General features: G+C 41.6%; 1 long non-coding RNA gene across 2 annotated transcripts in view; it reads right to left on the reverse strand.

Moving 5' to 3' along the window:
• The window catches only part of LOC132658181 (uncharacterized), a 130,860-nt gene that overhangs the window by 24,490 nt on the left and 92,580 nt on the right, over positions 1-13,790 (reverse strand). The window contains exon 2 of one of the 2 annotated variants that reach the window (XR_009597426.1): positions 12,339-12,407. This is a non-coding gene — a long non-coding RNA (uncharacterized LOC132658181). Of the gene's footprint in view, positions 1-7,392; positions 12,408-13,790 lie in introns of those variants that run through there. The other variant, XR_009597425.1, reaches the window with a different exon arrangement.

A 13,790-nucleotide genomic window follows, 5' to 3' on the forward strand; every position in this document is an offset into this window, starting at 1 on the left:
GAAACATGTATAATATCATATATGAAATGAATCGTCAGTCTAGGTTCAATGCAGGATACAGGATGCTTGGGGCTGGTGCACTGGGATGACCCAGAGGGATGGTATGGGGAGGGAGGTGGGAGGGGGATACAGGATTGGGAACACATGTACACCCATGGCGGATTCATGTTGATGGATGGCAAAACCACTACAACATTGTAAAGTAAAAAATAATAATAATAATAAATAATAAAATAAAAAATAATAAAAAGCAGAGATATTACTTTGCCAAAAAATTTCCTTCTAGTCAAGGCTATGGTTTTTCAAGTAGTCATGTATGGATGTGAGAGTTGGACTGTGAAGAAAGCTGAGTGCTGAAGAATTAATGCTTTTGAACTGTGGTGTTGGAGAAGACTCTTGAGAGTCTCTTGGCCAGCAAGGAGATCCAACCAGTCCATCCTAAAGGAGACCAGTCCTGGGTGTTCTTTGGAAGGACTGATGCTGAGGCTGAAACTCCAGTACTTTGGTCACCTCATGCGAAGAGTTGACTCATTGGAAAAGACCCTGATGCTGGGAGGGATTGGGGGCAGGAAGAGAAGGGGATGCCAGAGGATGAGATGGCTGGATGGCATCACCGACTTGATGGACATGAGTTTGGTTCAACTCCAGGAGTTGGTGATGGACAGGGAGGCCTGGCGTGCTGCGATTCATGGGGTCTCACAGAGTCGTACACGACTGAGGGACTGAACTGAAATAGTAGGGAGGGAACACAGCTTCACCAATCAATAGAAAATTGGATTAAAGATTTATTGAGCATGGCCCTGCCCATCAGAACAAGACCCAGTATCCCCCTCAGTCTATCCCATCAGGAAGCTTTCATAAGCCTCTTATCCTTCTCTATCACAGGGCAGACTGAAAACTGTAATCACAAAAAACTAACCAAACTGATCACATGGATCACAGCCATGTTTAGCTCAATGAACCTATGAGCCATGCCATGTAGGGCCACCCAAGACGGACAGGTCATGGCGGAGAGTTCTGACAAAATATGTTTCACTGGAGAAGGGAATGACAAACCACTTCAGTATTCCTGCCTTGAGAACCTCATGAACATTATGAAAAGGCAAAAATATAGGACACTGAAAGATGAACTCCCCAGGTTGGTAGGTGCCCAATATGCTACCGGGGATCAGTGGAGAAATAACTCCAGAAAGAATGAAGAGCCAGAGTCAAAGCAAAAACAACACCCAGCTGTGATATGACTGGTTATGGAAGCAAGGTCTGATGCTGTAAAGAGCAATACTGCATAGGAACCTGGAGTGTTAGGTCCATGAATCAAGGCAAATTGGAAGTGGTCAAACAGGAGATGGCAAGAGTAAACGTCGACATTTTAGGAATCAGTGAACTAAAATGGACTGAAATGGGTGAATTTTATGAGCAGGTTATTCTTTATCACCCTATATGGAGAATAAAGAAAAAGGAAATTCAACAAAAATGTACCATGTAACCTTTGAAAACTCTATATGAATATGCAGAAAATATAATTTCTTCTCATATTTCTACAGAAGAATCTCATGGAACAAAACAGTTTTCAGAACTGGGGTTAAAGTGGTAAAGGGGGAAGCACTAAGTTATTAAATAAAGAGTCACTGGATCCATAAAATTATTAATAATCCTAGATGATCTGGCTTGCTAATAACTCAAAATGCTGTTATATTTTCAGATTTCTTTATGCACCAGGTCCCCTCTAAGTACTCAGAAAAATACAAAAAGAAGATACATCCTCAATGAGCACAGAGAATCCTGTTTGATGCTAAAGAATAAAATTGATTCATGGTGAAGACAATTTCACTCAACAGGTTCTAATTTTGTTTTACCTCTGAAAAAGTTACTTCCTAGTCTCTCCAGAATAGAATTATACTTCCAGTAACCTATGTCATGGCACTATCTCTGCATATATGTTGTTGTTTTTACTTACCCACAAAGTAAATATATGTGGTGTATTTGAGATGCTTTATCATGAGCTTCTGTGTACAGATCCAAAGGGAATGCAACTCAGTTCAGTACAAAATTAATCAAATTTAAGAAAAAATTTCTTAGTGGTGTATAGACACATTTTTCTTGGCGGCTGCCCTGGTTTGTATGTAGCTAGGAGACTCCTCCTTTTTAACACCCTTCAATTCACAGGCAATGAGCAAGTTTCTCCCTCTCTTTCCCCTGCTCTTTCACAGAGACATAAACTTTTTCCCATAAAGAATAATCAAATCCAAATAAACCACATTGACTAACCCTCCCTTCCATCATTTTCTCCCAATTCCAACAAAGCTACTAGGGAAATTAAACCCTTCCATAATACCTGTCTGCCGTGGATCCTATTAATGAAATAGTCTAAGAATTAGTATGATTGTTATTCTGCCCTGAAGACTCATCAATGGACAACAGTTTGTAAATATCACTAGAGCCCCTACAGAGTACCTGGCACCCCTTCTCACTCACAATACTCTCAGTTTAAGTACTGAGACAAAACTTTTTTGCGGTGGCTTTTGTTACATTCTCATAAGAAAAAAAAGAATCATCTCCTTAAATAATGCTTGGTTTTAGTTTCATAAAGCACCATTTCAATCACATTTGATTAACTCTCTCCAGTTGAAAATCATATTTGATATGGGCAATAGTATACACCTGAATATAAAAAATATGTACAGCTATTAGAGACACATAATACAGAAGGCAGTAGAATCCATCTCTTACTTGCAAAAGATGCTCCTTGCCTTTCTTTGGTATGCTTTGTAGTTAGATTCAAATTATGCATCTGGGAAACCAGAAAGAACAATGAATGAAAATAATCTTCACAGAATATGCTCAGGGACTATTTTCCTGCTTGGATGAGGTTTTATTTCCAGGTAACTTTTCTGATAAGTGGGGAACTTTCTCAGAAGACCTTCCGTTTCCTCAGTCTCAACACGGTGACATTTTTATGTACCCGTTTTAATGCCTCATTAGTTTCATTACCACTCCATTTCCTCAGCAAGCAACAGTTCCAGCCCCAGTTCTCAGAGTGTCCTACTGAAAATAAATAAAAGATTTAATGGTTTAAGCCCTACTTTCCAAGGGTTGCTCTTATTGATGGTCTATGGGAGGTGGATGCAATAAGAATTCTGCTAAGTCTGGTTACCAGGCCAACCATATACTGCTTCCCCTCCTCCAAGAGCTGGGCCAGGGTTTCCAGAGATCACAGAGAGTTCTAAATATAGGCGACTGGCCAGTGTCAGTGTGGGCTGTGGCTTCTTGTATGTATCAGAGGGGAAGGAGTTCTCAGAGGACAGCATGCACAGCAGGGTGTGTGAATCCTTCCCAGGTTCAAAGGCCCAGATGTCCTGAACTTGGAAGATGTATTCAGCCCCTCCAGGCACTCAAAACTCGACTCAGAGAACAGCAAAAGCCTCAAAAGCAGACACCCACCTTCCTAGAGAAGCTCCCATCGGTCTAAATTGGGAAGAAATTTTGCATATAAAGATAATAAAAACATTAGCACAGACAAGCCTCCTCAGCTCATTGTTAACCCCAATCAGATAGAGCATGTCAGGTCCCTGAAACATAACTGCTGCTACTAAGTTGCATCAGTCATGTCCAACTTTGTGTGACCCCATAGACGGCAGCCCTGGGATTCTCCAGGCAAGAACACTAGAGTGGGTTGCCATTTCCTTCTCCAATGCATGAAAGTGAAAAGTGAAAGTGAAGTCGCTCAGTTGTGTCCGACTCTTACCGACCCCATGGACTGCAGCCTACCAGGCTCCTCCATCCATGGGATTTTCCAGGCAAGAGGACTGGAGTGGGGTGCCATTGCCTTCTCCACTGAAACATAACTGTCTTACATGAAAGCTACAGGTACTTTCTTCAGCATCTCCCTAGCTTCATAGTGAGGCTGAGGGGAATAGGCCTCTTATCACAGCAGAAAAAATGTTCTGATATGGATGGGAAGAGAGCCCAGAAACAAGGAAAGTACCCCTGCAAGCTGGGGTAGACCTCAGGGAAGGAAAGGAACGTCACCCTGTCAGCCACCTTCATTCCACTGTTCCCTGCAAACCTCTGTAATGAAGAGGAGCAACAGGAAAGGCTAGCTCTTTCCCCCTCAGTGGCTCAGCTCATGTCATCCCTGGTGTCAAAACACCATTGTTCTGGCTTTCACCAGCCTACTGCTTCTCACATGTCAGCTTCCAGCTCAAACACCAGCTCCTTAAGAGGGCCTTTCCTCCCTGCCCTCTTACATAACACGTCTCTGTACTGCCCACCCCAGCCACCCTGGTCCTACCCTTCTCCCATGTTATCACAGCCTCTGCTTGTCTTCTTTATGACCTGATTCTACACTGGACCAGATGTCCCTGAGGGCAGAGACTGTGCCTTGACTTTATCAGGGCCATTCCTGGCACATACTAGATGCACAAGAACGGCTGGTGGCAGGGGCGGCCGGGGGTGGATGGTGAATGTGAGCCGCATGGCCCAGCAGAACTTTCTGGGCTCACAGAAACACTCTGTATGAGGTTCTGTCCATTGTGGTAACTACTAGCCAAGTTTTAAATTTAACTTGTAATTTAGCTTAAGTTTAAATTTAAATAGTCACATGTAGTATTGGTTGACATTTTGGAGCAGTTTTAGGACCTCCAATATTTTGGCCACCTGGTGCAAAGAGTTGACTCATTGGAAAACACTCTGATGCTGGGAAAGACTGAGGGCAGGAGGAGAAGGGGACAACAGAGGATGAGATGGTTGGATGGCATGATTGACTCAGTGGGCATCAGTCTGAGCAAACTCCAGGAGATGGTGAAGGACAGGGAAGCCTGGCATGCGGCACAGTCCATGGGTCACAAAGAGTTGGACATGACTGAGCGAATGAACAACAGGACAGCCCCCTCAGTCCACTGAAAGGTTCATAGCTATTTCCAAGAGCTAATCTGACTCAAAGAGGAGGAGCACTTGGAGCCCCATTTGGTATTTTTCTGAGCTACGTAACCATGCCTATGCAGCCTGGGAATCACCGTTATTAACCTTAATAATGTTTTTCCTAGGTATAGAATATGGCCTATGCTATAAAACAGATAATTTGGTTGGAATTTCCAATAAAGTCAGTTAATACTTCTCTAATTCATTTTATTGATGAATTTTGAATGCATACAAAACTCAAACATTTTTAAGAACAATAAGAAAGTCAACACCCTAAGCTAACCTCCAAGTATCTGTTCAACCAAAATAACAAAATGAGCCAGAATAGGAGTCTTACTGATTCAACGCAATGTGGCCTTTGGAGGCAAAGACTGCGTCTGCTAGTTCTATGGGATGTTTATTCCCAGGGACACGGCTGCCATGGAGAAAGCCCTCAGTAATCTTTTTATACATAAATAAATCCAATAGAGTCCTTCTGTTCAATTACTCAGGTTTATTTATTTCTCTCTTTTGCTTTTATTACTCACTGTATTTATTTTCTCAACTGAAAGTAAAAAAGGATGGATGGGGAAAGGCAGATTGCAGAATTAAAGAGACACATTTTTTTTATATATTCAGATTTCTCAGAGTAGCCCAAGCGATGGGTCAGTATCAAGAGACTAAGAGAGCACAGGCCCAGACAAGTCCAGATTCTCACCGTGTCTGCACACTCACGGTGGCTGGAGTGAGGACACAGAAGGTCTCTTTGGCCAGTGTTCATTTCACCCAGCTACTGGGAAGAACCGACATGTGGCTGGCCCCAAAGCCATGTTCTCCAAATAGTACCATGCAGATGCCGAGGACAGAAAGACTGGAACAGGAGGTAGTCGGGGGATAAGAAATCAAGCATGTTCTTCATAAACCTGATCTGAGTCACACCGGAGATTGGCAGTTCTCTCAGAAGACACAGTGCCTACCGCCTCCTCCCACTCCCGTAACAGAGGACAGCAGGACTTCCCTCCTTTTTCCTTCCGGCTCTGGCCTTGCCAATGGACCCAGCTACAGTTTGCTCTGGTTTCAGAGCGGCAGCTCCAGCAAAAAATTTCCGTGAGAAGTAACAATCACCTGTTTTTCCTCTTCCTCTCCCCTCCCCCGACACCCCATTCTCTCTGATACAGTGAATCACAGTCAGCATTGTCTCTTTTTGATCTAGTTAGAAAAAATAGTCCCATCACCTCAATACTGACAGCAGTTGCAGCTGGACCGCCCCAGGCCAGAAATCCTTTCTCTGAACAAACAAACAGAAACTCTGCCTCTCCCCATTTTCCCACTGGAGCCTGTTGCCTGCCTCTCTACTGGAAATCTAACCCAGAGGCGTTTACATCGGGATGTTTGTTTTTATAAGTTATAACAAAAGGCAAAAATAAGCATGGTTCTCGGGCTACGGGGCAGATTTCCCAGTGCCTCATTTGTTAGGGATGACATTTCTGTTAATGCCCTGGTACTAAAACTGCATGCCTGTATTTTAATTTTGCCGTAATGTCATATCATGGCACTTAATAAGAGAGAGTCATCAAGAGCCGTCACCGAAAAGACATCGTGGAACTTTCTGTGACTGTGTTGTATATGGACTCTTGGACAGGGTCTCAGAATAGTTTCATTAACAGTATGTTGTCAAAAAAAAAAAAAAAAAAAAAAAGGAAGGAAGGAAGGAAGGGAAAGAAAAAGGAACATGTAGATCCTTGGAGTAGGAACTGCTACAAAAGAGGGAATAACTATTTGTTCTTCATTCTGCAATTTGTCATCCATTCCATTTGGCATTGCATCATTTTTTAAAATGGGTTTGGTATGAATCTCTTGTTCTACCGGATCAGATATTATTATGCACCAACCAACTCAGAAACCTGCTATGCCTGAGAAGCATGTTTAGGAAAATAGACGTTAACATTGAGGGCCTCTTTCTGCTCAATGACAAATTTCCACAAAGCACCAAGTAAGGTCTGTTCCAATCTGTTCAGTAGTCCTGATGGGGTGTTAGAGCATCAGGGACACCTGTTGGGGTTCAGGGAAGTCTGCCCCCAGATGTGCCTCATGGCATATTTGTTATTTTCAGTTAAGGTTACTTAAGAAACAGCCAGCACAAGAGGGACACTCTGACCCTCCTGTCTGCCTGGAAGCAGGAAATAAATTTCTCATGTGAAAGACTGTGCTCCCTGCATCCAGAGGCATAAAAAAGACACCCTAACCTCTAGAAATAGGGAATTCAGAATCCAGGAAGCTAGTATCAACAAAACTTGTTACTTCTTTGATTGCCTACCCCAAGCCTAGTCCCTGTTTAGATTCATAACTAATTGAACATCCAAAACTGATGTTTCTTTGTGCTGCCTACTCCTCTTAAACTTATTGTTCCTTTGTCTAAGAAGTATGAAAGCTGCCTGTGTCGGCTATTTCTAAGGCCTCATTTCTGCGAGACCTCTGCATGCATGATTAAAATTTGTTTTTTTCCTCCTGTTCAGTTCAGTTCAGTCGCTCAGTCATGTCCGACTCTTTGCAACCCCATGAATGGCAGCACACCAGGCCTCCCTATCCATCACCAACTCCCGGAGTTCACTCAAACTCATGTCCATCGAGTCCGTGATACCATCCAGCCATCTCATCCTCTGTCATCCCCTTCTCCTCCTGCCCCCAATCCCTCCCAGCATCAGAGGCTTTTCCAATCAGTCAACTCTTCGCATGAGGTGGCCAAAGTACTGGAGCTTCAGCTTTAGCATCATTCCTTCCAAAGAAATCCCAGGGCTGATCTTCAGAATGGACTGGTTGGATCTTCTTGCAGTCCAAGGGACTCTCAAGAGTCTTCTCCAACACCACAGTTCAAAAGCATCAATTCTTTGGCACTCAGCCTTCTTCACAGTCCAACTCTCACATCCATACATGACCACAGGAAAAACCATAGCCTTGACTAGATGGACCTTTGTAGGCAAAATAATGTCTCTGCTTTTGAACATACTATCTAGGTTGGTCATAACTTTTCTTCCAAGGAGTAAGCATCTTTTAATTTCACGGCTGCAATCACCATCTGCAGTGATTTTGGAGCCCCAAAAAATAAAGTCTGACACTGTTTCCACTGTTTCACCATCTATTTCCCATGAAGGATAGGACCAGATGCCATGATCTTCGTTTTCTGAATGTTGTGCTTTAAGCCAACTTTTTCACTCTCCACTTTCACTTTCATCAAGAGGCTTTTTAGTTCCTCTTCACTTTCTGCCATAAGGGTGGTGTCATCTGCATATCTGAGGTTACCGATATTTCTCCTGGTCTTGTTCGGTCTAGCCACAAGAACTCAAGAGGGGTAGGGGGAGAAATCTGCCCCTCACCAACATACCACATCCAGGAAAACACTAATTTCGCATGTGGCAAGACAGTAATGAAGATCACACACAGAAATTCTTTGCCTCTTTGCCTGTTTTTATGGTTATTCATAAATGGAAGAAAAAGATGAAACATGCCAGTTTTCAGATAAACTCATGGCACTAATTTACAGAAAACAGTATGCATAAGAAATACACGTCTTTATACTTTGATTATGGAGAAGACAACGAGGGCATCATAAGAAAATGCAGTAATCAACAGACCTCCCTTTCACGTGTCAAGTGCCTTCTTCAAGATCAGGTCCGTCACTCTCTCTTAGACTTGGTAGGAATTATACCACAGGGATTTACAAATCCTTCAGAAGCTTTTTGGTTACAAAGGAGAGAGTGATTCTTTGCATAGCAGAAGGTGGTTTTCCATCTCTCCAATTCTCTGACCTAGGAAAAATTACTGTCAACTAGCTGCCCAGTTGAGGGATATTGATTCTCCTGTTGCCATAGCAACAAATTAGTTGTCAGGTCTCTGTGTCTCTTCTGCTCAAAGCCTAATCTGTTCCCCCTGCCTTTTGGATTTTGACACTTTCTAAGCCTTAATTAGTTTATTTGATGGGACCCACACATTTTATTTTTATACTAACTAGCTATTGAAAACATAGTCATCAAGAGAACAGATCACAGAGGTAAAAATTGGTGTGCTGTCAGGCCGACCAGAAATGACAGAGAGCGAGGGTAAAGTGGGAGGCAGAAGCTCTACTTGCTGCTCCTCAGATATTGGGAAAAATCAAAACAGTTTTTGCCATCTGTCGTATAGCACAGTGTGAAAATTACGGAGCTGTTCGTTTCAACGCTTGAGGAACATTCTGCCACTGTGATTAGATCACAGCAATATTACCTAGTCACTAAAGGTTTGGATCAATGCTTTTTAATATTTTTTTCTTCTCAGACAATCTCTGTCTTAACTTATTTTTCAGTGGGAATGTCTGCTAAGCGATTCACTTGGAGATAAATATTTCACACAGGCAAAGCACTCGCGATGGGAGTCACAGTATAGTTGATAAGTTAGTTAAGCTCAGAAAGTCAGTAACAAAGGAAAGCAAGAACAAAGCTTCATGAAGCATGACCCTCCAGAACCAAGAGTTAGCCTAGAGTAGCAGTTCTCAAAATGGGGTCCACAGAACCCTTTACGGGGTGGGCGGCAGGTGTGGGGTGCAAGGAGCCTCTTGGGGAAACTGACAGGTCAAAATGATGGTGGTGATCAACCTAAGACTTTATTGCTGTTTTCACTCTCCACCTATACACTGATGGTGCAAAAGTAATCGTGGTACAACTGCGAAGTGGCTTAACACAGAACATAGCAGCCTCCCTCTGTTTCTTTCCACTCCCACTTCTGTCCCTCCCTCTCGCTCCCTTCCCCTCTCCTCTCTCCCTCACAAAGGGGCACTCACACAACAAGGAGGAGGAAGAGGAGAACAAGGAAGAGGAAGTTACATTTTAAAATGTCCCTTTCTCCAGGGGATCTTCCCCACCCAGGGATTGAACCTGCGTCTCCTGCAACAGCAGGCAGATTCTTTACCAGTGAGCCACCGGGGAAGCCCTCGATGCAGGATACAGGGTGCTCGGGGCTGGTGCACTGGGATGACCCAGAGGGATGGGATGGGGAGGGAGGTGGGGGTTCAGGATTGGGAACACATGTGCACCCATGGCGGATTCATGTTGATGTATGGCAAAACCAATACAATATTGTAAAGTAAAAATGAATAAATAAGTAGATAATAATTAAAAAAATAAAATATCCCTGATAAGGGCGTTTTCAAAAAAAATCAGTCTATTAAATTCAGGCCCTAGAGCACATGTCTTTTTATTATTCTGTATGACAAAGTAGGAAAGTTGCATAAAACCCTGCTGTTACCACTGAAGTCGGCTGGTTGTCCCAAGGAAAAGCATCTGAATGACTATTTGAGCAGAGAGTGGACCCAACCTTTTGAGTGTGTGTGTGTGGAATACAACTTTATTTGCAAGAACAGTGGGCAAGCAATAGTACTGACACTTCAGTATTTGGCAGACTTTTTTTTTTTTTTTCTAAATTAAAGAAAATGTAACTGTCATTTCCACCGAACATCTTGCAGTATGGATTGCCAATGATAAAAAGTGAGTTTCTAAGCACAAGTTAGATATTTGTATCTGTGAGCTTAAGTGACTCCCAAAACATAAAGATTTTTTTATAAGATAAATGGTGACATTAATGAATTTTTTCATATTGTACACTGAAATGTGCTAACAGTTGGAAGGTCCGAACTAATATTTTTCAAATAGTCAATGAATGATGTCACAAAATCATTCATAGGTAAAAAAGACCTACTCAAAATACAAACGAGATCAATAGATTGTAACATAACAAAACATAAAACTAATTCTTCTGTTTTCAGATTTCATACAACAACTAGCTTGAGAAAAACTATCACTTGTCAAGCTTGGGTATATTATCAAAGAAGAAAACCCACAATGATCTAAAAGAGGACAGCAAAATATCCATCTCTTTTATAGCTACACATCTGTGTGAGACCAGATTACACTTCCACCTCAGCCAAAACAAATGTATCACAATAGGCTGAATACAGAAACAGATACGAGACCCCATCTCTTTTCTATAAAGCTATACACTGAAAAGGCTTGCAAAACTATAAAACAACACCACTCTTCTCACTAATTTCATTTTGTTTTAGAAAATACAGCTATTGTTTATACAAATATTTAGCTACTACATCAGGGTTTATTGCTGTTATTTTTTAAAGTAGATGAATATATAAATTATTTTTTTTTACTTTCAATTTATAATACAGTTAATACGTAAGTGAAGCCCTTTGGAGTCCTCTGTGATTTGTTAGTGTAAGGTCCTGAGACCATGCAAGTCACGGACTTTTACCACCTGTGTTAGGCATTCCATCCTGTCCAACTCTTTGCGAACCCATGGACTGTAGCCCACCAGGCTCCTCAGTCCATGGGATTTTCCAAGCAAGAATACTGGAGTGGGTTTCCATTTCCTTCTCTAGGGGATCTTCCCAACCCAGGAATTGAACTCAGGTCTCCTGTATTGCAGGCAGATTCTTTACTCTCTAAGCCACTGGGGAAGCCTTATATGAAGGGCCCAAAGGGAAGAGCTGTCCAAGATACCCAGATGACAAATAAGGTCCTAAGACACATAGGAAGGCAGGTTCTTAGAAATCCATTTCACCATCCAAGAGACAATTAAACAGCTGCTTCAGGACCAGGATCTAACCTCTTATCTCCCAAGAATAGATAACAAAATCCAGATCAGCAAACCCAAGAAAAGAAAACCCAAGTTTAGCCCCAGGGCATAGTTCTATTTCCTTGGGAAAGACATATTGCTACCCTCCCACCCCTTTTTAAATTTTACAAGATTTTTGTCTTCTGGGTATTTCCATATTACCTTCAATAAGCAAGATGCCATTTCACATTAACATAGACAAGATGCTCTGGGATCACCAGAGAGTCTATAACACCAAATATTATTTACAAAAACAGAAATCAGAAAAAGAGGCAACACATTTCACATTGTAACACATATCATTCAGAATAACTGGAATAAAAGTCTATGTTAACACCCTGCTACTGCTATGTCTTACGTTATTTAAAGAAAACCCACAAGTCCTCATACCAGTAATGCACGACTTATGGTAGACTAGGGAATATGACACCATGTTTCCAACAGAGATTGGCATCCTGGACAAATGTAACCATTCCAGACCATACAATTCAGATGCAGGTCACACTTACATCAAAGAAATTTTGAGAAACAATGCATCTTGCAACACTTAGTAAAGTTCAATGATTCAGACCTTCAAAGGCATAAAATACTATCATACAAGCAGAACATTTATCATCCTGGGACTGAGTGAAATCAATTAAATCCAAAAAAGAACTTTGCTCCTCATGTATGTTTTACTTACTTACAACTCATTAGCATGGACTATTTTGTTGTCTACATTATCCGATTTTGGGATAATTGGATTCTTGGTTTCTCATCAGTAAATATAAAGAAATGTTACTTACTTATCTGAGTCCAAGACCATCCAAGCAGCTAGACCACTGAGTCTGCCATCTCATGTTCCAATCATAGAACTGTGAAATAAAATAAAACAATTGTCAACATCCAGCCTGAAACCCTTCTGTACTTCCCCATATACTGAGCTTCTTCACTTCTGAAATAAATAAAGCTTTAGAAAAGGGAGATATGAGGGATGAGGCCACATGACTGTCAAGAAACTGCCCCCTGTAGCTCACCTTTCCAGGGAGCTTTGCTTTTTTGTTTTGGTTTTCTTGTTTATTTGTTATTCTGGGGGGATTTTGCTGTTTAGTTGTTGCTTTTGTACAGGTTTCATTTTCTCTTTCACATGCTACAAAAACCAGTAATGCTGACTTTAGAATAGCAGTGCCAGGGCTGTTTGCTTGCTTACTTGTCTTTAGAATGCAAATCGATTTTATCGTATAGAATTGAGGCGTTTACATTTCTAAGTCTACTGAGGCTGACCACAACAGTGGCAACAAAAAATCTCTAAAGAATCTTATTTTCATTCCTTCAAAAGAATTATTAAATGTTTCATTTCTATATCCTCCATGCCCAACATTAGCAAAGTGAACTGACCAAATGTTGTAAGAATGGACATAATAAACAATACCATATCTTAAAAGGAGTATATAAAAATGTTAATTCCTAACTTGAGGATCTCCATGGGAGGGAGCAGTGTGATCCTAAATCCCTTGGAAAATTTAGTCAGCCCAGTTGACAACTCCTGTCAGCCCACCCTTTTCAGATTCAGCAGAAGCAGTATCATGTTTCCCAAGTACAGAACATTATGCCCTGAAACCAAAGAACTGAGGAGCTGGCAGCATTACCCCATGAGTTTCCTCTGGTGAGTTATTATAAGGAATTAAATACAACGTGCAGGGTAATGGCAAGGAGCTGGTGCTGAATTTCGTCAGGTGTTGGCCAAGCCTTGGCTCCATAACCAGGCTTTCATTTGTAGCGACAAGAGTCTGTTTCATTATTTTGGCTTCTTTAGTTAGTCAGCACAAGCAGCGCACATTTTCGATACATCAGAATCTGGTTTTGCATATTGGTTTCCCACAAGATAAAAATTCTTTCAACTGCCTCTAGTAATGTAATGAGAGAAGTTCTTTAAATGAGACAGAGACTTCCCCCTCATCATCATGGCCAACAAAAGAATTAAGGCACACAGGGCTCGCTGACAATGCTGTGATTCACGCTGCAGATACAGATTTTATGATTCGCTCTGATATCCCTGTTTGGGGTTAGAAATAATAAATATAACAGATAAGACAAACTAGTTCTTAAAGAGTCAACCCAGCTTAGACTACCCTGAATAATCTCCTATTACTATCAATTGAGCAGTCAACAATTTTGTTCTGTTTAATATTTGCACCCCATGACCACAACATACTGTCAATTGTTATTCTCTTCACTAAAGGACTAAACTTTTCCTA

This window comes from Ovis aries, chromosome 19, assembly GCF_016772045.2.
Source record: "Ovis aries strain OAR_USU_Benz2616 breed Rambouillet chromosome 19, ARS-UI_Ramb_v3.0, whole genome shotgun sequence".
Taxonomy (NCBI): Eukaryota; Metazoa; Chordata; class Mammalia; order Artiodactyla; family Bovidae; genus Ovis; species Ovis aries.